The 25736-nt window shown below is 34.3% G+C and overlaps 1 long non-coding RNA gene across 1 annotated transcript in view; it reads left to right on the forward strand.

The window, feature by feature from the left end:
• Nucleotides 1-20802, forward strand: part of LOC141551812 (uncharacterized) — a 43512-nt gene extending 22710 nt beyond the window's left edge. The window contains exons 4-5 of the long non-coding RNA XR_012484969.1: nucleotides 12038-12385; nucleotides 19992-20802. This is a non-coding gene — a long non-coding RNA (uncharacterized LOC141551812). The remainder of the gene's footprint in view (nucleotides 1-12037; nucleotides 12386-19991) is intronic.
• The last annotated feature ends 4934 nt before the right edge of the window (nucleotides 20803-25736 follow it).

A 25736-nucleotide genomic window follows, 5' to 3' on the forward strand; every position in this document is an offset into this window, starting at 1 on the left:
CATGTTACTCCAATACCCACACAACCTACATCTCAGTACTGAATGCAGCTTTAGATTAACTCAAGGCCTGTCTTTCCTCAACTCCTCCAAGATTGTCTGTTCCTATATTTTGAGATCTTTGCCAATGTTCCGAGTATTGGATCAAACCTCAAGGTTGCATTAAAGTACATTTCTCTTTTTATTAGACATTTAGAATATTTAATAAAATTAATAATTTGAATCTTTGGAGAACTTTTTGTTTATATGTTTTGCTTCTCTTCTGGGTTTTGTTCTTAAAATTTAGGGTTAGCTATTTTGAATTTCAAGATTTAGATTTCAAAACCAGAATGACATACTAGCAAAAACCTAAAGAGGAGGTGAGAAAAATCATAATATAATAAAAAAGTTTGGTTCCATCTCCAGACTACTTGGGTTTAAAACCTATCTTTAATACATACTTTGAAATAATAGGCACAAAATTCAACTTCTCAGTGTCCAGTCTCTAAGTTTGTAAATTGTACTTGAAATGAGTTAGAAGATGGAATTTCCTTAATTGGAGTTCCCCATATCAACTAATGGAAGGTTGGGGAAAAGAGAGAGGGAGATATAAGATCATAAAACTCAAAAGACTCCACCAATCACTGACTAAACCTCATCAAACATTTCATATATATATATATACATATATAGATAGATAGATATAGATATAAAATGTTACATAATTGTATATTATATTATTATTTTATATATATTGTATTGTATATGTATATTGTATATATATATTGTGTGTATATATACAAATATATGTGTGCATATGTATATATATATATATATATATATATACATATATATATATATATATATATATATATATATATATATATATATATACACACATACATTACTTGCTCCAAATCACCTTGTAACAATTTTTATATAGATTTTGTATATTCTCATATTCTCCAAAAGCCACACATCACTCCCAGATTCCTAGTGACAAGAACTGTTTTTATTATGTCTTTATATCTATCCATCTGTTCCTAATGTCTAGGATAGTCCCCGGCATATAATTGATATTTAATAAATATGTATTAATTAATGAATGGATTAATGAGATACAATATGAAGGGAAGAGCAGAGGCAATGATACAATAAACATTTATTAAGCACTTTTTATATGACAAGGAATGCGCAAAGAAAGGCAAAAACATAATCTGTCCAAGGACCTCACATTCTTAAGGATAGGCAACATGCAAATAATTAGATGCATACAAGAAAAATATGCTATAAATAGAAAGTATCTTGAAAGGAAGATGCTGGTGATGGAAAGTGCGAAAATATTTAGGAAATGCTTTTTGCAAAAAGTAGAAATAGAATTGAATCTTGAAGAAATCTAAGGGAAGTAGGAAACAGAGGAAGGTGAGGAGAAAGAACATTCCAGGCTTGGAGGACAGCCAATGAAAAGACACAGGATGGTGAAACGAAGAGTTGTGTAGGAAGACAAGAAAGTCAGTGTGGTTTTCATATTAATAATATAAGTTAGTGGAGGGGAATAAAATCTAAGAAGAGTAGAAAAGTAGGAAGGGGCCAGAGTGTGAAAGGCTTTTATAATAAACAGAAGATTTTTATGTCTTATTCTGTAGGTAATAGAGAGACAATGAATTTTATTTATAAGGTAGAGCTCACTTAAATAGACCTAAGCTTTTGTAAATTTCCTTTAAGTGGAGAATGGACTTCTGGGTTCTAAACCCCTGATTCTAAAGTTGGCTCTGGCACTGATTGTATCAGACCTTAGTCACATTCCTTTTCTCCTCTAGCCTTTGATTCCCCTCTGGGGAATGAGCAGGTCAGGAGGAGAATGAGCAGGTCAGAACAGATGATCTCTGGGATTCCTTCCAGGCCTGGGGTTCTCTCCTATTATTCCCTAGCTCTTTGTGGATGTTTGGAAGTTAGAAAGCTTCCACTGTGAAAGTTCCAGTTTGTCAGCTGGTTCTCCTCCAGTTTCCCATGCTCAGTTGCTTGCTCTCATTTCATTAGTGGCCATATGGCTTTACATGGAAGTCAATAAGAAATTTACATAAGTATGACATTAATGCCTTCTGACAAGTGCTTCATTGCCAGAAGGCACATGAGCCACCTCCAGTTAGGAAACAAGCCTGGGGGTGATTTCAGCTTCCTTGGGGCCAGAGGAGTTCACATATCCTTTCAAGTTTTCCCTGGAAGGCTTAGATGCCTAAAGCATATGTCTAGGCCTCAAGAATTAGAGAAAAGGAACAGACTGTGCTCCAGTTGAATCCAACTTGGATTCTGTCCATTTGTTCTTCCTCCCCCTCTCTCTTTAGAACCTGGGAACCAATTCACCTAGGGTATTTTCTTTCTTACTTTTAAAGTATTCAAATTCATTAAAGTCCTGCTGCAATTCAGTATCCTATTCTATTTTATTCCATGCAAAAACACGTATTATCTATCTACTATATGCTAGATACCATACTAAATTATTGTCTTCAAAGGTAAAAAAGGAAAAAAGAACAATTCTGCACCTCCAAAAAGCTTATATTTCAGGGAGGGAAGAGGTAAATAGGAATTATGTATAAAGGGAATCAAGCACATGTGCAAAAAAAAAGTCTACTTTCTGACATGGCTCATCCAAGTGGAGGACTCTTTGGATCTATTTCTGAGAACTAGGATTTTGTTTACAGAAAATGCATTGGAATCACTGTATGAGTGAGCATTCTGTTACTGGTTCCTGATAGCTGACCATTTTTTAAAGAGAAGGATTTTCTATTTGTTGTATAGCCAGTATCACCATTGTTTTCCAAAAGATCCAGGTTTGCTCTAGTCATCTTTTTCCTGAATTTGAATCTTATGAAAGCTAGAAATTCTTCACTGTCATTGAATGACCATTTTCCCCTTGATGTACAGTGTTGTTAATTATTTCCAAAAGGCACAATTAGCAAAAATGATGAGTATCAAATGAATTTTTACCATAAGAAATATATTTCCAGTCCACAGCCTAACCATCCCTCCCCACCCACTTCCCCAAAGTGAGAAGTGGTATTTCTAGCTGGAGAAACAAGCCTGTCTAACCCTAGCTCACCCAAAATCCTCCTTTCTTGACTCAACTCATTAAGAATAACCATGATCTTTATACTCTTCCCCCATCCCACACTGTCCAAGGTTCCTTGGGGTAGAGTAGAAGGATGAGGGATGGGATAGGGAGTAAATGAGGAGGCAGAAGGTATGATCCTGCACCCTCCTCCAAGGTTCAGACTAGGAGGCCCAGGTCCTCCCCTGTTCCTGCTGCTGCTGCTTATGCCAACACTATTACTCCTGCTCTTGTTGCTTCTCCTCTTGCTGAACACACTAGCTGCTTCATACCCCTTCCAGTACTACTATTTGGCAAACCAGGGGACTACATCCTGCAGCCATATCATCCTTCAGAAACCAACCCATGATTAGCCTGTCAATGTTCCCAACTTCAACATCATAGGCTCCAATCTGACAATCTTATGACTGCTGCCTTTGCTGGGAAGGAGCTACCCATGTCCCAGGACAATAGCAACAGTGGCAATAGTGCCAGAGGCTGAGCAATATACTTGGACAACATCGTATCTTAACTAGTTAACCAAGACAACAACCAAGTGCAACAAGTGTCAACAAGGGTCAAGTGCTGAAGAATTTTTTTCTCATTGAAACATGTTCAATACTGAATTTTGGTGAATTTTGAGAACTGTTTATGTACAGCTGTATTATATTTAATTTTGCTGGGTAAATGATTATTGTTTGTAGTCTTAGCTCCTCTGCCTTCCAGAACAGCATGTACCATAACCTCTGATTTTTTAATGTTGTAGCTGCCAAGTCCTGTGTAATTCTGATTTTGTGTCTCCCCAGTATTTGAATTGTTTCTTTCTCTCTGCCTAGAGTATATTTTTTTCTTGACCTGATAGTTCTGAAATGTGACTATAATATTGCTCTCTCTAGTTGTTATCTATCTAACTAACTGCTATTTAACTGCTCCTTCTCAGTTTGTTGTTATTTTGTTGTTGTTGGATCTTCATCTATATCACATTCATTAAATATGGATATATCTCATCTGTTGAAAGCATGAATATATACATATATACAGGAATGGGCATTATTACATACAAGAAATAGAACTTTAACAGATATATGTATGTATATGCATATACATAGGATGTGGCACTTGAATGGTTATATATGTTTATGCAATATGTATATTTATGCTACATATATGTATGTATGTATATATGCACATATGCATGTATATGATAGAACCATGTACATGACTCCTCTTGGTAGACTTAGGCCACTTCAAAGTTCAACCTAATGGAGAACATGGATATCTTATATAGGAAGTAGAGCTTGAATTGAACTTTGAAGTGGCCTAAGTCTACCAAGAGGAGTCATGTACATGGTTCTATCATATACATGCATTCAAGCTCTACTTCCTATATAAGATATCCATATTCTCCAGTAGGTTACCAGCCCAATCAATTAACCTATTAAATTAATAATATACCCCAGACCTCATTTGGCATTAAAAGCTCTTCAGAAATTCAAGTTCATATATATATATATATATATAAATGTGTGTGTGTATGTGTGTGTACAAAGGCACAATACATATATACATGTATATATGCTGATATATGAATGTATTACATTTATATGTAAATGTTTATAGCCATACTTTGAACAAGTAATTCACACACATATACATATATATAATATAAATATTCACAAATATATGCATGCACATTGTACATATACAGATATATCTATACATCATTGCATATATACATGTACACATATATGTATATAAATGCATATATGACAGATAGATGGATCAATAGATACCGATATTTTTTGCCTTCTCTTCTAAGCCTTGTTCATTTCAAAATGAGTGTCCTAAAAATATCTCAAATTCAAAATGTCAAAAACAGAACTCATCTTTTCCTCAAAATCTACCCCCTTCCAGACTAATATTACCAAGAAGACTCCCTTTTCAATCACTAAATTTTACACATTCAGTGTCTTCTTGCCCTTCTCATATTCAATTGCTCTCCTTTATCCAATCAGCTGGCAAATCTCATCCCTTTTTTCTCTCTACTCATGAAATTACCATCAATTTCAGAATATGTCTCAGATTTTTTGTAATCCACCATTCACATCACCACCTAAACATATTTTCCTAAAACAGACACCTCCTTCTCCATTGAATAAACTCTAATGACTGACTTTAGGGTCAAATAAAAAGTCATCTGTTTGGTGTGAAAGCTCTTCCCAAATTGATTCCTACCTATATTTCCAGTTTTTAACATATTATTCCCTTTCATAAATTCTAGGGTTTAAGCATACTGACTCACCAGGCCTCACATATATATTTTCAATTATCAATACTCTGTTCTGGCCATGTTTAGGGTGTTTTTTCTATTCTCCTCTGCATTTCGGAATACTAACAAATCAAATGCCACTTTTGCCAGTGGCATTCAAGACTTTTCCCAGTATTTCCTAATGTTAGTATTTTAATCTCTATATCTGTTTTAAATGCATTAATGTATACACTTGCTGTCTTCCCACTAAGAACTCAAGCTCTCTGTAGTATGGGCTAATTTTTACCTTTATCACTTTAGCTCATGTTGCAGGGCCTGACACATAGTCAGTGCTTTTGAAAAGCTTATTAATTATGCTTTTTTTAAGGTTGTATCATCCACTCATGAAATACTTACCTTCCTCACTTTCACCTCTTGGCATCTTTAGCTTGCTTTGAGGCTCCATTTAAGTGCCACTTCCTGCATAAGATATTTTGTAATGTCTGCCAATGATTGCTGACCCAATCAACAATATTTATTAGATGTTTACTATGTGCTAGAAGACTGTTTCAAATGTTGGGGATGTAAGTATTTATTTTATATTTACTTGATTATCTTCATAAATATAAAGCAAGATCTAAAATCCCTGGAAACATCAATATTTTTATTTATTTTTGTCTTTGTATTCCCTATGCCTAGTGCAGTGGAATAGAAGCAAAGGCAATTGGAAAAGACCATTTCCCATCTCTTCAATTGAGGAACATGGAAATTGAAGCACAAATAGATTGAGACTTGTGAAATGTCACAAATGTAGGAAATGATGAAGACTGTACCTGACCATAAATCTTCTATTTTCAAAAAAACAGTGATCTTTGATACACTGTGAACTTAACTGATGCTTCATCAATGTTTCTTTGCTTTGTCTCAACTTCTTGCTGTTTTAAAGGGACTTTTTAAAACTATAAAATAGAAATTTCATTATACTTCTTGACCAGCAACTTTAAAGAAGGTTCCCAGAGCAGAATAATACCCGAGTTCCTGTCTTTTGGCATCACTACATCCAAAATGCACCCAAACAGATGGTTGCCATGTGTTAATCCAGTAGGTGATGCCTCTCAGAGGGAAAGTTAACTAGTCTTAGCCCTGCAGAAATCTTCACATAGACTAAGGAAAGCTGCACAAGGGAGAGTTCAAGGACAATGATGTGAAGGGTTTTCTCTCATGTTAGAGTAAAGTAATCTCTTCTTAATAATATTAATACAGAATGAAGGGATAAATGATTGCCTCCTCTGGACATTGCATTGAAATGTCTATAAAGACCAAAATGGACTTCACCTGCATTAACTTCATGGGTCAAAGCCAAAACCACCATTAGCTATTAAGGGCCTTTGCAAGGACACAGAGCACCTAGATCAAAATGCTTGATCAAATTGAGTCTGTAGCTTGTGTGTATAATCCTAATGGAAGTCCTGAGACTCAGGATGGTACTTTTTATTTTTTTTGATAAGCAATAACAAGGTACTGTCAAAAAAGTGGCAGATCTGGGCTTGGAAATGGGAGCAGTGCAGGAACATTGCATCAGAGGCATTTCAGAATTCTCATTGATTCCCAGTATATGGACATTGTCTGGCAGCTGTTCTTTTGGCATTGATCTGAGGGCTGATTCATGCCATCTAGATCTGGAATACAATAGGGCTTCATTTTCTCTGCCTGCTGGAGAGAGATCATTTGCTAAGATAACCTATTCATTTGCAGCCACAGATAATACTTAAGCCAATTTTAAAACACATTTTCTAATCGATCACTGGGCAATCCTTTACAAAGTTGTGGGGACAAAAAAAAATTACTCCAAAATGTATGGGAAACAAGGTGTAGGAAAGTGTGATTTAATTTAATTTAATAGTTCAAACTCTATTAATGGGGGCCATTCTAAAAAAAAAAGATATTACAGGATCTTACAATTGTGCTCATATATCAGAGCAGCATTGTGTCCTTTGAAAAGAATCCCACCTTTTAGAATTTTAGAGAACTATAAGCCAGGAAACTGGAGCAGGTATTAAATGTGTTTTTTTTTCTTTAAATACTTTGAAATGAAACATCTCCTTTAAAAGAAATATCTTTCAAGATGTATCACTCATTTGGCTCCAAAGCAAAGCAATAAAAACATAAAACACCCCAAGAAATAGATAAACTTCTGACGAATTCTAATCACCTTCTTTTTAGCCATCTGATATATTCCCTTTCATATATTGCTGCTCTGAAAGCAAAGAAGAAGGATTTAAAATAAGGCTCAAGTGGGAGCTGGTGCTTGAAGAAAAATCCATTGATTTCATGATATTTGTGAAATTGGATGGAAACACAATGAAATTAGGGCCACAAATGAAGGAACAGTATGATCCTATTGGAAAGAGTTTTGAGACAGAAGACAAAAGACTTTCATTCTTGGCATTGTATATTTTAAGAAACCTGGGGGTTCCCCCCAGTCCAACTTCTTCATTTTACCCACGATAAGGTGGTAGTAGGAGGGATAGAATATGAATCACCTTTGTCTCTCCCATCTACTGCAGTTCTATGGAATATATATTTACCCTCTTCCATCCCTCCCATCCCACCAATATAATGTTGCTTTATAAACTGGGGTACATTTGGCACAAATTTCTCTGGGGACCTGGGAAGATTCAAATGTTGTCCTTTTAAGTGCCTCCTCCAGGGTGCTGTACTAAGTCTCAAAAAATACATTTGGCACAGGTTTTAATGGCTTCCTGAATGCTATGTAAAGAGTCCTAGTCAAAGTCCATTCAGCTCAGATCTCAAACAATCCAACAATTAACAGTCTTTTGTGAGGTCCCAACACAACCATAGTTAGCAGGTCTGAAAATGAAAATTACCCCCAAAAGCAAAGTTATGTAAATTAAACAAGCAAATGATGTTTTACAAAGTTTATCATAGGTTAATCATTTCCTAGGACTTGTAAGGCCCTGTCCTAATCCAATGTACAAGAAATGAAAATGGAATTAAAAGAAATTAGCAAAAGGGAGGGAAAGAAAAAGTGAGAAAAGTGTTCTTTTTCTCTTGATGAGGTAAATACCTAATGATGAGGTGTATACCTCAATAAAATTAGGATTAATTGTGGTCTAGTGGCAGGATTGGGGTACAGGGAGTCACATGGAGCTCCCCTGCAACCCCTTTGGATTCGGTGCAAGGATACAAAGTTAAATGAAGTCTAGTGGCAGCTAGAGTCCTCTGTAAATGAATTTACAAGCCTGAAAACCTAGATTGATAAAAAGAGGTTTATTTCAGGGTTTGGAAGCAAGGTTAAAGTCTGGTTAGTAAAAGGCATTAGATAGAGGAAGAAATACACCATAAGTGGTGGGACAGAGAGTCTCTGATGCAAAGCATGGTTGCTGGCATCTTTCAATTCTCTGCCAAGGGAGGATTTCACCTAGTCCCTTTTATTTGGTTGAAGAAGCTTAGGGCAGTAGGCAAATTCTTGGCGGGCTTTTCAGATAAGGAAGAAACTGTTTTGGGGAAACCTGAGCAGATAGTTGGGAGTTGAGAAAATCCAAGTCAGCTCAGATCTGGTGGGGGCTGGGTACAAGCCCAAACTGGCTCAGATACTGATCTTTCCCTTAGGAATACAAAAGGGTGGTTTTGACCAGATCTTGAAACCAAAGATCAGTCCCAAAAGACGTTGGGAATCAGGAAAGGAATCTTAAAGGGGCTATTGCCCCCATCACTCTCAGAATGAAAGATAAGTTTCAAATAAACTCTAAGAACTTACAAAGTTTTTTCAAGCATGGTCATCATCATCCTCATTATTTTTTGTTTTTGTTTTTGTTCTTGAAGAGAACCTTAAGTTCAGCAAAGTGGTGCCATGACATGCATGTGAATTGGATTTAAGTGAGGGAGGGCCATGAAAAGTCAAGACAGTAGGAGGAAAGGGCAATATCAAAGATTTCCTACTGAGCCAGGACCACAGATTACTCAGTAAATTTTAAAATTAGTGGCTCTACCTTTTTCCTCTTTCCTTCTCTTCCCCCCTCTGCCTCTTTTCATCTCCAGCTCCATCTTTGCTACCTCTCCATCACTCACTGTTTCTCTCTGTCCCTGTTTGCCTTTCTGCATCTATGTCTGTTACTCTTATCTGTCTGCCTTTCCTTATCAGTCAATAAATATTCATTAAGTGATGATAAAGGTGCCATACTTTCCTTTTTTTTTTTTTTTTTTTTTTTTTTTTTTTTTGTATTAAAGGTACCATACTCTTCTTTTTTATAGTAAAACAAATGCCTAGGACAAAATTATCTGTAAAGTTTTTCCCAAATCTAAATTCCATGATCGAATTCAAATGCAATCAAATAAAGTAAAGAAACTTGAAATATTTATTTATTTGTCAATTTAAAATTGACCTTAAAAACACCCAATGAAATTAATACTTTCATATGTGATCCACTCAAATTTTAACTATACTTATTTCACTTTCACAGATGAGTCTCAGATCCTGAAGAAAAGCTATGTCAATTTTTGAGGTTTCAAAAACTATCTTTCAGGAATTGATTCTTTAATGGCATTATCTTGCTCTCCTTACAAAGGGCTCATCTCAATGATATCATTCGAGAATAATTTTAGTCAGCTAGCTTTATGTCAAATTTATAAATGAATGGCATAATAGGAACAACTTTGGGGAAAAGTTTATGATACTCCATATATGTGGAGAAAGTGGGCGCAAACTTAGGAATCATGTGTGCCAGAGCAGCAATGCTCTTAGAAGTATTTTTGTCCCATTTCTGGGATGTTCATGGTTTTGTTAGGCAGGCATTTTTTTTTTTATTTTACTTATATATTTTTTATTGACACTTTTTATTTTCAAAACATACGTATAACTAATTTTCAACATTCACTTTTGCAAAACATTGTGTTTTAATTTTTTTTTCTCTCTTCTCCCACCACCTCCCCAAGACAGCAAGTAATTCAATATGTGTTAAATATGTGCATTTCTTCTATAGCATATTTCCACAATTATCATGCTGTACATGAAAAAATCACATAAAAATGAGAAAGAAAACAAAATTCAAGCAAACAACAATATAAAAGTGAAAATACTATGTTGGGATCTACACTCCGTCTCCAAAGTCCTCCCTCTGTACACATATAACTCTCTTTATCAAAAGACAATCACAAGAACTGGCTTGAATTATCTCTTTGTTGAAAAGAGCCAAATCCATCAAAATTGATCATCATATAATCTTGTTGTTGCCATGTACAATGATATCCTTGTTTTAGTTACTTCACTTAGCATCAGTTCATATAAGCCTCTTCAGTTCTCTTTGAAATCATTCTGCTGATCATTTCTTATAGAAAAATAATATTTCTTAACTTGTTCAACTATTCTCCAACTGATAAGCTCCCACTCAGCTTCCAGTTCCTTGTTACTACAAAAAGGGCTGCTACAAACAATTTTGCACATATAGGTCCTTATCCCTCCCCCCCTCTTTTTTTTATGACCTCTTTGGGATATATAACAAAGAAACTGCTGGATCAAAAAGCATGCAGTTTGATAGTCCTTTGGGCATAATTCCAAATTGCTCTCCAAAATGGTTGAATCAGTTCACAACCCCACCAACAATGTCAACAGTGTGTCAGTTGTCCCACATCCCCTCCAACATCCATCTTGTGAAATTGGATGGAAACACAATGAAATTAGAGCCACAATTTTCCTATCATCTTAGCCAATCAAGAGGTGTGCAATGGTACCTCATAATTTTCTTAATCTGCATTTATCTGACCAATAATGACTTAGAATATTTTTTATATGACCTAAATGGTTCTAATTTCTTCATCTGAAAATTGTCTGTTCATGGCCTTTGACCATTTACCAGTTGAAGAATAGCTTGAAGTTTGATAAATTTAAGTCAATTCTCTATATATTTTAGAAATGAGGGCTTTGTCAGAACCCTTGGATGCAATTTTTCCCCCCAATTGCATTCCTTCTAATCTTGTCTGCACTGGTTTTGTTTGTAAAAAAATTTTTTAAATTTAATATGATCAAAATTATCCATTTTGTATTCCATAATGTACTCTAGTTCTTTGGCCACAAATTCTTTCCTTCTCCACAGATCTGAGAGGTAGACTATCCTTTGTTCTTCTAATTTGCTTATAATATAACTCTTTATGTCTGAATCATAAACCCATTTTGACCATATCTTGGTATAGGGTGTTAAATGTGAGTCAATGTCAAGTTTCTGCCATAATAATTTCCAATTTTCCCAACTTTTTTGTCAAATAGTGAGTTTTTATAGAAGTTGTGGTCTTTGGGTTTATCAAATGCTAGATTACTACAGTCATTGACTAGTGTGTCTTCTGAACCTAAGATCAACTGCTTGATTTCTTAGCCAGTACTAAATGGTTTTGATGACTGCTGCTTTACAATATAGTTTTAGGTCTGGTACATCTAGAGCATCTTCATTTGCATTTTTTTCATTACCTTTTCTTCTTCCAGATGAACTTTGTTATTTTTTTTCCTAATTCTGTAAAATAATTTCTTGGAAGTTGGATTGTTATGGAACTGCATAAGTATATTAATTTAGATAGTATTGTCATTATTATTATTATTATATTTGTCTGGCTTATGCCCATGAGTACTTGATTTCAATTGCTTAAAATTCATTTGTGTGAAAAGTGTTTTATAGTTGTGTTCATATAATTCTTGACTTTGTCTTGGCAGGTAGATGTGACGACCTCGATAGCATCCTGGATACCTTAGCATCAGCTAGAATCAGGATAAGCAAAAGTCTTTATTCTTGGTCTTCAGCTGTAGAAGTCAAGAGGATGGAAGCAAAATCTCCACCACCTCACCTCTTCATCTCCTACGCAGAGATGAGTCTGGCTAGTCTCCCTGTACCTCATAGTCCCTCCCACAATTCTCTATTTACACAAATGATTGGGCCAGCACAGGATAATGGGAAGGGCCATTTTCCAAGCATATTCTTATAGAGTATTGTCCAATTGATAATTAGCCTTAAGTGCTCGATTGTCCGACCTCAGTGCATTGACTCAAAAGTTTCAGCCCTTTACAGGTAGATTCCCAAATATTTTATATTATCTACAATTATTTTAAATGGAATTTCTCTTTGTATCACTTGCTGCTAGACTTTGTTGGTCCATCAAAAATGTTGATGCTTTATGTGGATTTATTTTGTATCTTGCAACTTTGATAAAGTTGTAAATTGTTTCCAGCATATTTTTAGTTGATTCTCTTGGATTCTCTAAGTATACCATCATATCATCTAAAAAGAGTGATAAGTTGGTTCTTTCATTATTTATTCTAATTCTTTGAATTTCTCTTTCTTCTCTTATTGGTAAAGCTAACATTTCTAATACAATGTGTGTGTGTGTGTGTGTGTGTGTGTGTGCACATACAACACACACATATATTTGCTGAGGCAACTGGAGTTAACTGATTTGCCCAGGGTCACATAGCCAGTATTAAGGGTCTGAGGTCACATTTGAACTCAGGTCCTCCTGACTTCAGGGCTGGTACTATATCCACTGCACTACCTAGCTGCCCCTCTAATACAATATTGAATAATAATAGTGATAGTAACCTTGTTTCAACCCTAATCTTATTGGAAATGGTTCTAATTTATTCCCATTATAAATAATGCTTGATGGTCTTAAATATATGTTACTGATCACTTTAAGGAAAACTCCATTTATTCCTATATTCTCTACTGCTTTAATAGGAATGGGTGTTGGATTCTGACAAATTATTTTTCTGCATGTATTGAGATAATTATATGGCTTTTATTAGTTTGGTTATTGATATAGTCAATTATGCTAATAGTTTTCCTAAGATTGAACCAGTCCAGCATTCCTGGTATAAATCCTACTTGGTCATAGTGTGTTATCCTGGGATTACTGTAATCTCTTTGCTGATATTTTATTTGAGATTTTTGATTCAAGGTGATTTCAGAAACCTTGAAGGACTTACATGAACTGATACTAAGTGAGCAGCACCAGGGAATCATTGTGCATAACAGCAAGATTATATGATAATCAGTTCTGATGGGCATTGCTCTTTTCTAAAATGAGATGATTCACGGTATTTCCAATGATCTTGTGATGGAGAGAGTTATCTGCACTCAGAGAAAGGACTATGGCAGTTGAAAATGGATCACAACATAGATTTTCACTCTTTCTGTTATTTGCTTGCATTTTGTTTTCTTTGTAATTTTTTTCCCTTTTTGATCTGATTCTTCTTGTGCAGCATGATAATTTTGGAAATATGTATAGAAGAATTGCACATGCTTAACATATATTGGATTACTTGCCTCTAGGATTGAGGGTGGGGGAAAGGGAGGGAAAAAATTGGAACAAAAAGTTTTACAAAGGTGAATGTTGACAATTATTTATGGATATGTTTTGAAAATAAAAAAAAAACTTTAATAATAATATTTTCCCATCAATATTCATTATGGAACTTGTTCTATAAATTTCTTTCTCTGTTTTGACCCTACCTGGTTTAGGTATCAGTATTATATATGTGTCATAAAAGAATTTTGCTAGAACTCCTTCTTTCCTTAATTTCCAAATAGTTTGCATAGTAGTGGAATTAATTGTTCTTTAAATATTTGATAGAATTCACATATACATCCATCTGGCACTGGAATTTAATGGCTTGTTCAATTTCTTTTTCTAAAATGAGACTATTTAAATAATTTATTTCCTCCTCTGTTAATCTGCAATCTATATTTTTGTAAGTATTCAACCATTTCATTTAGATTATCATTTTTATTGGCACATAATTAGGAAAAATAGCTCCTAATTATTGCTCCAATTTTCTCTTCATTGGTGGAAAGTTCACCCTTTTCACTTTTGATACTAATGATTTTATTTTCTTCTTTCTCTTTTCTAATCAAATTAATTAAAGCTTTATCTATTTTTTTGGTTTGTTCATAAAACCAACTGTTAGTTTTATCTATTAGTTAAATGGTTTTCTTTCAATTTTATTAATCTCCCCTTTTATTTTCAGATTTTCAAATATGTTTTTTAATTGGGGAGGTTTAATTGTTATTTTTCTATATTTTTTTTAGTTGCTTGACCAGTTCATTGATTTTCTTTTTCTCTATTTTATGCAAGTAAGCATCTAGAGATATAAAACTTCCCTTAAGAACTGCTTTGTCTGTATACGATGAATTTAGGCATGTTGTCTCATTATTGTCATTCTCTTAGATGATATTACTGATTGAGTCTATGGTTTATTATTTATCCCACTCAATTCTTTAGAATTAGATTATTTAGTTTCTAATTAATTTTTGGTCCATTTTCCCCTAGCCCTTTATTATATGTAATTTTATTGCATTATAATCTGAAAAGATGAATTTACTATTTCTGCCTTTTTGCATCTAATTTTGAAGTTTTTGTGCCCTAATACATGCTCAATTTTTGCATAGGTTTCATGTTCTGCCAAAAAAAATATTTATTTGTCCCCATTCAATTTTTCTCCAAAGGTCTATCATATCTAACTTTTCTGAAATTCTATTTATCTTCTTAACTTCTTTCTTGTAATTTTTGTAGTTTCATTTATCTAGTTCTGAGAGAGCAAGGTTGAGATAACTCTCTTGTATAGTTTTGTTGTCTAATTCTTCTTATATCTCTCTTAACTTCTCTAGGATTTAGATCACTTGGTGCATATATATTTAGTATTGATATTACTTTATTATCTATGTTACCCTTTAGCAATATGTAATTTCCATCCTTATTTCTTTTAATTAGACCTATTTTTGCTTTTGCTTGATCTGATCAAGATTTGCTTATTTTACTTCAGCTGACACATAATAAATTCTACTCCAGACTTTTAACTTTACTCCCTATGTATCACTCTGATTTAAATATGTTTCTTGTAAACACATATTGTATAATTCTGGCTTTTAATCCAGTAAGCCATCTGCTTGCATTTAATGGGAGAATCCATCCCATTCACATTCACAATTAAAATTATTAATTAATTAATTATTTCCCAACATGTTATTTTCTCCAGGTTATGCTTTTCTCTTTTCTTTCCTCCTTTCCCTCTTCCCCAGTGTTTTGCTTCTGAATATCACCTCCCTCAAATACCCTTCCTCTTTTTACAGTTCCTCCCTCTTTCTTATTATTTCCCCCTTCTATTTCTGTTCTCCCTTTTATTAGCTTTCTTCTTTCCTTTCCCCTTTCCTCTCCTACTTCCCTAGAGGGTGAGAAAAGTTTCTCTTTGAGCTAAATATGTCTGATATTCTCTCTTTGAGTCAACTCCAATGAGAATAAGTTTCACACAATGCTCATGACCCTCCCTTTTTCCCTCAATTGTAATAAGTCTTTTTTTTTTTTGCCTCTTCATGAAATATAATTTACCCCATTCTTCTTCTTGCAGTACCATACCACTTCCAACTCGTTTATTTTTATATCATCACAATAAAATCAAATTATACTTATACCCTCTAAGTATACCCATATCAGAGATACAGTTCTTAAGAGTTAAACATATCATCTTCCCATATAGGGATATAAACTTTTTAACTTTTAAAAGAAACAGTTATTTTTTCTTTGCTTTTTACATTTTCATCCTCTCAAATTCTGTATTTTGAGAACAAAATTTTCTGTTCAGCTTTGGTCTTTTCATCAGAAATTGAATTCATCTGTTTCATTGCATATCCACCTTTTTCCTTAAAAGCTAATGCTTAATTTTGCTGGATAGTTGACTCTTGGCTACAGTCCAAGTTCTTTGCTCTTCAAAATATCACATTACAAATTCTTTGGTCCATTAATATGGAAGTTACTAGGACCTGGTTAATCCTGATTCTGGCTCCTTAATATTTTAATTGTTTGTTTCTGGCTGCTTACAATATTTTCTCTTGGTCTGATAATTCTGAAATTTAGCCATGATATTCATTGTAATTTTCATTGTGTTGTCTCTTTCAGGAGGTGAACAGTGAATTCTTTCAATGATTATTTTACCTTCTTGTTCTAGAATATCAGAGTAGCTTTTCTTGATGATTTCTTGAAAGATGTTGGCTAGGCTCATTTTCCATCATAGTTTTCAGGAAGTCCAATAATTCTTTGATTGTGTCTCCTAGATCTATTTTTTTCAGGTCAGTTGCTTTTCCAGTGAGGCATTTTACCTTTTCTTGTATTTTTTGGTTTTGTTTGACTGACTCTTACTGTCTCCTTCAGTCATTCACTTCCATTTGTTTAATTCTAATTTTTAGTGAATTATTTTCTTCAGTCAGCTTTTGTATATCCTTTTGCATTTGGCCAATTGAACTTTTAAATGGGTTGTTTTGTTCATTGTGTTTTTTTCCATTTCACAAATTTTGTTTTTCAATGAATTGATTTTTTTCCATTTCATCATTTTTATTTGTAAGAAGTCATGTGCTTTCTCCATTTCATCAAATCTATTTTGTAAGGAATTACATGCTTTTCCATTTCTCTAAATCTATGTTTAAAGGTGTTTTCTTCAGATAATTTCTGTGTTTCCTTTTCTAAACTCTCCTGCAAAATTCTCATTTATTTTCCCCATTTTTCTTTTAACTATCTTTTCTTCCAAGAGAACTCTGTCAGAGAGAGACCAAATCTTATCATCCTTGAGGGCTTCATTTGCAGATGATTTGACTTTAGTGTTCTCAGGGTTTAAGGTATGTTCTTCCCTCTTTCCAGAAAAGCTATCTATGGTCAGAGTTCATTTTGCTTTTTTGGTTATTTTTAAAGTTTAAGGTCTGCTCTTAGGGCAAAGGGGAGATTGTCCCAAGTTTCCTTTACAGGCAACAGCAGCTTCATGCTCCTGGGACTGATGCTGCTGATTTCCTGTGCTGTGTGGGCCTGTCCAATCCTGTATTACTCTGGGATTCAGCAGCTTATATGCCTTTTGGAGTTGCATTGGATGTCTCTCAGCTAGTCTGCTGATCCATTGGCTTCTAAACCAGGACAGAGTAGCCAATGCTGCTGTATTTTGGCCTATGTCTTCTCCTGATAGAATCTGGTATATCCCTGCTCTGTAGCTGTGCTCAGCCACCTCTCTCTGTTCCCAATCAAAACAAATCTTTTCTGAAGTTCTTCCAAAATATATTCTGCTGAAAATTAGTTACATTCCAAATATTTGTTTGTTCTATCACTCCAAAACCAATTTAGAGGCTTGATCTGGTGCTGATATGAAGGCAACCAGCAAGAGCTCAGAAAAAGACTTGTCTACACTCTTTCATCTTGGCTCCACCCCCTACTTAGCAGGGCCTCATTTCTTACTTAATTTCCTTCTCGAGCAGTGAGTAAAGTCAGTCTTTTAATAATAGTACAGATCATGTCAATCAATTGATTTGAGAGAGCTCCTAGTACAATCAATAACAAATGTGGACTCAAATTTTTCAACTCCCTCTGTTTTCCTCTGACCTAAGAGAGTGGGGAGGAAAGAAGACCTAGGCCAAATTAAAGACAAAGTGTCTCCTTTTATCCTAATTGATATCTTGATTGATTATTGTCCTTAATTCAGAAAGAGTTCAAAAATAACATTGCTATATTAGTCTGACTGTGACTGATCAGACCAATACGAGAAGGAGACTTTGTCACAGGTCAGAAATAAATAGTTCATATAAACATTTGAGGTGGATTCTCTAGCTCTGCACATCATATGTTTCCTCTGGGCTATTTCAATTCTGCTTTGCTCAAGAAGCACAGCACCTTCTCTAATAAGAGTATGCCATTTTGAATGGTCTGATGCCAGTGTCTTCCTTGTTGCGCAATCAACTCTAAATTTCTTCAGAGACACTTTTAGCATGTCCTTGCATTTTTTTTACTGACATGAGCACTTGCCCTGTGTGAGTTCTTTTTGGCTAATGTACATTTGGCATTCAAATGATGTGGAAAGCCCTAAGGAGTTGTGTTCTCTGTAGTAATGTTTGAATTCTTGAAAATTTAAAGAAAGGATTTCAGTGTATAGCACCTTGTTTTGCCAGGTAATTTTCAGAGTCTTCCTAAAACAATTCAAAGGGAAGCAATTAAGTTTCTTGGCATGGTGTTGATATACTGTGTAGCTTTCACAGGCATATAACAATGAGGTCAGCACAATGGCTTTGTAGACCTTCATTTTGGTATTCAGTGTAATATTTCTCCTTTCCCAAACTTTCTTCAGAGCCTCACAAACACTGAACTAGCTCTGGCTATGCATGTGTCCACCTCGTCATCAACATCTGCATCCCTGCAAAATATATTGTCAAGGTAAGTGAACTCATCCACAGTATTCAGAACTTCTCCAATTGCTGTAACTGATGGTTCCACATATGGATGATGTAGTGCTGGCTAATGGAGTACCTGTGTTTTCTTGATGGTAATTATTAGGTCAAAATTAGCACAAATAGTAGACAATTGATCTATATCTTGTTTCATCTGAACTTCAAAGGTTGCATTGAGTGCACAATCATCTATTTTAAAAAATCATGCACACAATCTCCCTCCACTTTTGAAGTAGAAGAATTTGTTATCAATTTGTTAACTGACTTTGATGCCATGTTCATCCTCATTGAAGTAATTTGACAACTGGATAAAACATCATGCTAAAAACATAAGAATAAGTATATAGCCTTGTTTCATTCCATTGGTAACTGGGACAGTATAATAACATTTCCTATTATCCAGAACCCAGACAAGCATGTGCTTTGTTTTCTCCTAGATCATCACTCATTAGATTACAACTCCTCCAATTTTAGTAAATGCCATACTTTTATATAGAAATATGATGAAATTTCTTGGCCAATGGGAACATTTGCTATATAGCATCATTCCATTTAATCATATAGCTTTCAATGACTTTTGAAACTTAATGTAATTAATTGTAATGTATTTTCATCTACTAAATCTAAAAGGTCTAAAATGGAATTGAGTGATTTTGACCCCACCCTTCAATATAAATAAAACAGAACAAGAAAGAAAATAGTACAATGTCTTTTGATGAAGGTCAGAATCTCTCTGTTATATATAGCGTGTTTTTTTCCTTTTAAGTATAAAATTAAGCATCAATAAATAAGTAATGAAATTACCTAAATAATGAATTCTACCTATAACTTTTCCAAGTGGATCAACTTGTCTGTTTCTCCTTGTTTTTCTTCTATTTACTTGTATGCCTTTAAAGATGGTTCAATTATCTTTTTATTGTATCTTCCCTATCACTTGCCCCCCTCTCTCAAACTCCCTCAAGTTAAAAAAAAAATTGGGTGGAAAACAAAGCCTTTGCAAAAAAAAAATCATCCAACAAATTTAATTCTTGCATTGACTAGATCCAAAAAAATACTATTTTGTTTTATGACTTGAGTCTATCAACTCTTCCAGGAAGTAAATACCATATATCATCATCAGAACTCTCAAGTTATGGTTGGTCCCTGGGCTGAACTATTAGCATGTTAACTTCTTAAATATAGAGACCTTTTAAAATTTTTATTTTGTTTTGTTGCCTTTATTTGTCCATAGCATTTAGCATAGTATCAGGCACATGATAGCTTAATAAATGCTAGTTGATTGATTTATTGATAAAAGTTCTTAAGTCTTTAAAATGTATTATTGAACTAAGAATATATTACCTGGGGAAAATATAATACTGGGTTTTATGCCTTTGAAAGGCTTATCACATAGAAGAGGACATGAACCTGTTTTGATTTTTCCCAGAAAGGACAATCATGAAGAGGAAGAAGAAGAAAAATAGAGAAAGAAGGAGAAGAATATGGAGAACTCTGCCTAACACTTTTAACTACAGACTTTGGGGCAGTGAATAATGCAGTGATGATGTTTCTAAACCAAAGACCCCAGCTTAATCTAGTAACTGAAGGCATAAAGAGGAAGACACCTGACAAAAGAATTGTTGTTGTTTTTTGTTTGTTTGTTTGTTTGTTTGTTTTTGTTTTTTACTATGTGTAAAAAGAGCTTTAAACTTTTGCATTGCTGTATTCTCTTTTCTCAGAAGGCTCTTTATTGAGAATTGAAAACATTATCTGGACAATCATCTATCTCAGAAATTTCTAAGCAAAATTTCTTTCCTGAATCCAAAGGCATCATGGAAACTGAGGAGAATTTTCTGACCTAGTTATCAAGATTAATGAATGAAAAGAGACTTACAAAATTCTGCCAATGATGTCACACCCCAAGGTATGCCATTGCACACAACATTAAATTTGGAAGAAGTCTCAAAATCCATCTACTCTAAACTATAACAAGCACTTATATTTCAACATCATCAATCAAAGATCATTCCACAGCACCTTATTCCACTTTAGAACAATTTCTAATTTTCAAGAACTTTTGTCTTTATTTTATATTTAAATTTGCCTCTGTAATATTTACCCACTGTAGTTATACTCTTTGACTTGCAACATTGTACAGATAGAAGAAAGATATGTATTGATATTGTCTCACTTAAACTGTGTTCAAGAGTCATATGAATTGTCCCTTTCTATTAAACAGATTACCAAAATATCTTGGAGATCATTCTGGATGGTAGTACTAATCATTCAACAAATATTAAACAGCACATCAAATTGAACATACCAAAAATGGAACTCCTTTTTCTCTTCTTAAAACCTGTTCGTTTCCTTAAGGCTAACATCTCCATTTCCAAGAATAGTACCATCATTTCTCCAGTTCTCCAGGATCATTTTCTTTGACCCTTTCATTCATTTATTTATTTAATATTTTATTTTACCAAGTTACATGTAAAACAATTTTTAACATTCATTTTTAAAACTTTGAGTTCCAGATTCTCTTCATTCTTTCCTTTCTATCCTCTCATTGAGAAAGTGCATGTGAAGTTATGCAAATCATTTCCATAAAAGACATACTGTGAAAAAAAAACCATAGATCTCCCCCCTACAAAAAATAAACACCCTCAAGAAAAATAAAGTAAAAACAAAAAGTAAGCTTCAACTTGCATTCAGACACATTCAGTTATTTCTCTGGGTATGGATAGCATTTATATTATCTCTCTCAGAATAGTATTGAATCATGTATTCCTGAAAATAATAAAGTTATTCACAACTAATCATCCTATAACATAGTTATTACTAATTATACATAGTATATTTCACCTTTCATGAGTTCATGGAGGACTTTCGAGATTTTTCTGAGAGCACCCTGCTCATCACACCTTTCCATCTCAATCACCAGTTACAATAGTTTTTCATGACTTGTTTGATTTCCACAGCATCTTAGGCAACAGTCCTTTTCTTCAAGAAAAGATGGCACAAGTCATTTGATTATTATTTTCTCAGAACTGGAAAGCTCACATTTGTCTTTTCATGACTGCTTGTTGAAAAGATAGGGTGTAGAGAATGAAGTGATCGTGTTTAGGATCTGCCCTAAGTAGTAGGCAAGTTGTCACAATTGTTGGCACTTAACATTCAGACTGCTAGGCAGATTTTCCAGAGATGAAAGATTTAAGTCCAGGATATGTCTAGATGACAAGTCTTATGGAGATGCATATTTTTGATGATTAAAGAGTAGGGGATAAAATGAAATGGGGTCTGCTGAAAAAAATATCTACAAAATAAATACTCCATGATTTTTGAGGGTTAAGTTATCAAGTCAGGGCAAGAAAAATTGATTGGTCACAAAACTACCCAAGATGATCTCAAATCATGAGGTTGACTATCAGAGGACTTAAGTTTGGATGCTAATTCTGCTTGAATTCCCTTATTTCTATATTTCAATCAAAATGGTCTACTAAATATTCCCCTCAGATAGCTCTGTGACTCTGAAAAAATATCTCTTCCCGGGGAGTCATCAATCTATTATCTATGAAATGAGGGGGGTGGGTTAGGTTGTCTCTAAGGTTCCCTTCTAGCTATGGATTTTGATCCTATGACCTAGAGTGATATAATCTGCATCATTGGAAGAAATACCTACAATGATGAAAACAAAGATTATCAAAGCAAAAAAGACATATGTTAATCATAAGTCAGAAATTTTGAACTAGAAGTAGCCTTAGAGTCTATTTTAGCTAACTTATTTTACAGATAATGAAAGTCAAGAGAGTTCAAATGACTTGGCCAATATCGCTCAGGTAATGAGTGTCTGATGAAGGATTTGAATTTATGACCTCTTAATTCCAAGTCCAATATTTCCCTGTCTATGTACCACACTCATTACACATGTCAAAACCAAACAGGACAGCCCATCTCTTCTCTTGGTACTGAGCTTGAGGGCATGACAGTTGTGTTGACTCCTTTCCTAGTCTAAAAAGTCTCTTATTTTTGGCCACATCTAATTTCTCCTCCCTCACCCTTTCTCTTACACACACACACACACACACACACACACACACACACACACACACACACACACACAAGGCCGGCTGGGGTGACGAGTACAACCTGCTGCAGAATATATCATTAAATAAACTAAGAAAAACAATGGGGAGAAAATTTTAAATTCAGCACAGGGAGCTTCCTGGTCCCCAACACATGTTCATCCTTCTCTCCAATCATCTCAGAGTAAAGAGGATCTCAATTATTTGCTGCAAGCCTAATTGGGAAATGCCTTATAATTGCTACTATTAAAAAATAATGTTCTGATAATGGGTGCCAATTAAACAAGGTAAGGAGTCATTAGAGAATATAAATCTTGATCCCCAATATAGTCAGCAGCGCCCTTCTCATGTTGAGGTGGAGAAAAGTAATACCTTGTGTTTATACTCATTGAATTCTTGCAGTGTAGACCTCCAGTGGGGATAATTCATGTGTCTACTAAGGAGAATCTCAAAGATTTCTTATATACCAAAATCTCTTCCCTATAATCCTAGAGAGGTGCTTCAAATGATCACTAGACATTCTGTCACGGTGAAGTCTCAAAGTCCCTGTCATCCACAAAATTGCATAATAGATGACATGTCTACTCTTTTCCATACATCATCTTACCTGGTACTCATGACAGTCCTGTGAGTTAAGTACAAAAAGCTATCTACTTCTCTAGTCTTTAGGCTTCCTTTTCACTGTATTATATCAACCAAACAGCCATCCCAAAATCAATATTCTACCTTCTCAACAAAATCACACCACAACAAATGTTCTCCCTTCTCTTAAGCCATCTTTCTTGCCTTTTTCTATACATCAAGGGTCTTTATCTTCTTGCATGACAAAGCCACTTAAGGTAAAATTTATAAACTCATTCTCAGAATGATGTTTTTAAATGCATAAAATAAAGTACATATTATTCTAGAAAAACATAAATTGTATTGAAATAAACATATATACAAACAAATTGTACTCTCTCCATAAAAGTGCCCTATTCTTAAATATTTCTATTAATACACCCATATTTCTTTGTAGATCATCTCTGAAACTGGGTTCTGCAATAAATATTTCTTTATTTTTTGTGGTTTTTCCCTCACCAAGTGCCTTGAAATGCTGAAAGTTCAATAGAAATTTAAGCTACTAATGCTATTCTCATTAATGTCCATGTTATTTTTTCCTAATATAGAGTTTGCTCCACAAAGACTGTTTCATTTGGCTTTGTGCCCCAGAGGCTTGTCCATGGTGGGCACTTGATATTTTGGGGCATGTTGGACTTGACTAAAAATGCTGCTAATATTACAAAGACAAGATTCACATATAAAGTCTTCATTCCCAAACCAGTATTATTTCCACTACAATATACTTCATCAATGTTTAATAGTTTAGGATGTTATGATTCAATACCTTTGAATCTAATGGGCATTTAGGACTCTCTCCTATGGTCAGTTTAAATGCAAATATCCCAGAGAAGGATAATTACTTAAATATATATATATATATATATATATATATATATATATATATATATATATGTACATATATATATATATGTATAGTCATTGACACATTAGACACAGAAATAGACACATTTATATATGTGTGTGTGTGTGTTTGTGTGTGTGTATTTCTATCTACCTACCTACCTACATACCTATCTACTTTTCTATCTATCTCTTTATCTATCTCTCTCTATCTAATCTATCTTTATCCAGTCAATTCTTGGTTTTCCATACAGATTCTACTAGCAGCCAATCTGGGGATATGGCTAGGACAGCAAAGGAAACATGACAACTCTAATCCTTTGTATCCCACAAGGTCCTCCTCCAATTACATGAGGTTATAGGAGTAGACCCAGGCAAAGATAAAAACAAGAGATATACACACATACATAATGCATATGTCTACGTGCATGTATATATTCTAATATATGTATTGCATATCTCTTCATCTACATCTAAAGCTACAGCTACATATATATACTACAAACTTCTTTCCCTTCTCAACTCACTTGATAACTAATGCATGATTCCAATACTATATGGCTAAGTTTCCTTACTTTATCAAACTATATTTTGCATGCAACTTCATTCCTATGTAAAGGCTCTTAAGCCCTAAGTCTAAGATCTATTCTGATTGGGTGACTGAGATATGTCCTTAGCTACTTAAGATAGGAATATTAAAATGGAATGGGATGGTTTTGACCCCACTCATACAATTGAGGGAGAACTTGTTTTTGGCTTTAGCTCAGTTTCCTTCCTTAACCCCATTTGACTGGGGAAGAACTTGTGGGATTCTAATGATTGCTTTTCCTGTCATGTTTCCTTTGGTGACCTATCCATATCCTCAAATCAGTTGGTGGCATTATCTATATATAGAGAATCAAGGTCAATTGGACTTACAACTCAATGAGGATCCCAGCAAAGACACTTCATCACATCTAAAGAAAATGTCTTAAACACTTTCAGCAATTGATAATTAACCTTTGCAATATGTTCTCAAGATTAACGAATCCTTAGCAACTTTCTCCTGTTCTCTTTATATATATATATATATATATATATATATATATATATATATATATATATATATATATATATATATAATTTAGAAGGACATCTTATGCAAAGTGTTCCTTCAGTAAATACCCTTGATTTCTCATGGTTTGCCCTAGAGTTCTGGACGTAGAGGACCAACCAATTTAGCCAAACTTGAGGATTTATTAATAAAGGAAAGAATTGGGATAAGGACTCATATTTTATTACAAAAACACAATTATGGGATATATGCAAAATATATGCCCATATACATGGCGACAAATGCGAGGCCCTAAAAGCTACATTTTGATATTCAAACAATGTGGCTAGCCCATTGTTGTCATGCTTTTTGGTAAAGTTTGAATGCTTGGCAAATTCAGGTCAAGAAAGGACTTCAGTGATTAATAGTTTCTCTTGCCAGGTGATATTCAGAATCTGTCTAAGGTAAGTCAAATAGAAAAAAAAATCAGTTTTCTAGAATTGTGCTAGTTTACTATCCAGGCTTTACAGGTATGCAACAATGAGGTCAGCACAATAGCTCTGTAGACTTTCAGTTTGAGAGGTAGCCTAAGACCGCTTCTCTTTCACATTCTTTT

Source organism: Sminthopsis crassicaudata, chromosome 1 (genome assembly GCF_048593235.1).
Source record: "Sminthopsis crassicaudata isolate SCR6 chromosome 1, ASM4859323v1, whole genome shotgun sequence".
NCBI lineage: Eukaryota > Metazoa > Chordata > Mammalia > Dasyuromorphia > Dasyuridae > Sminthopsis > Sminthopsis crassicaudata.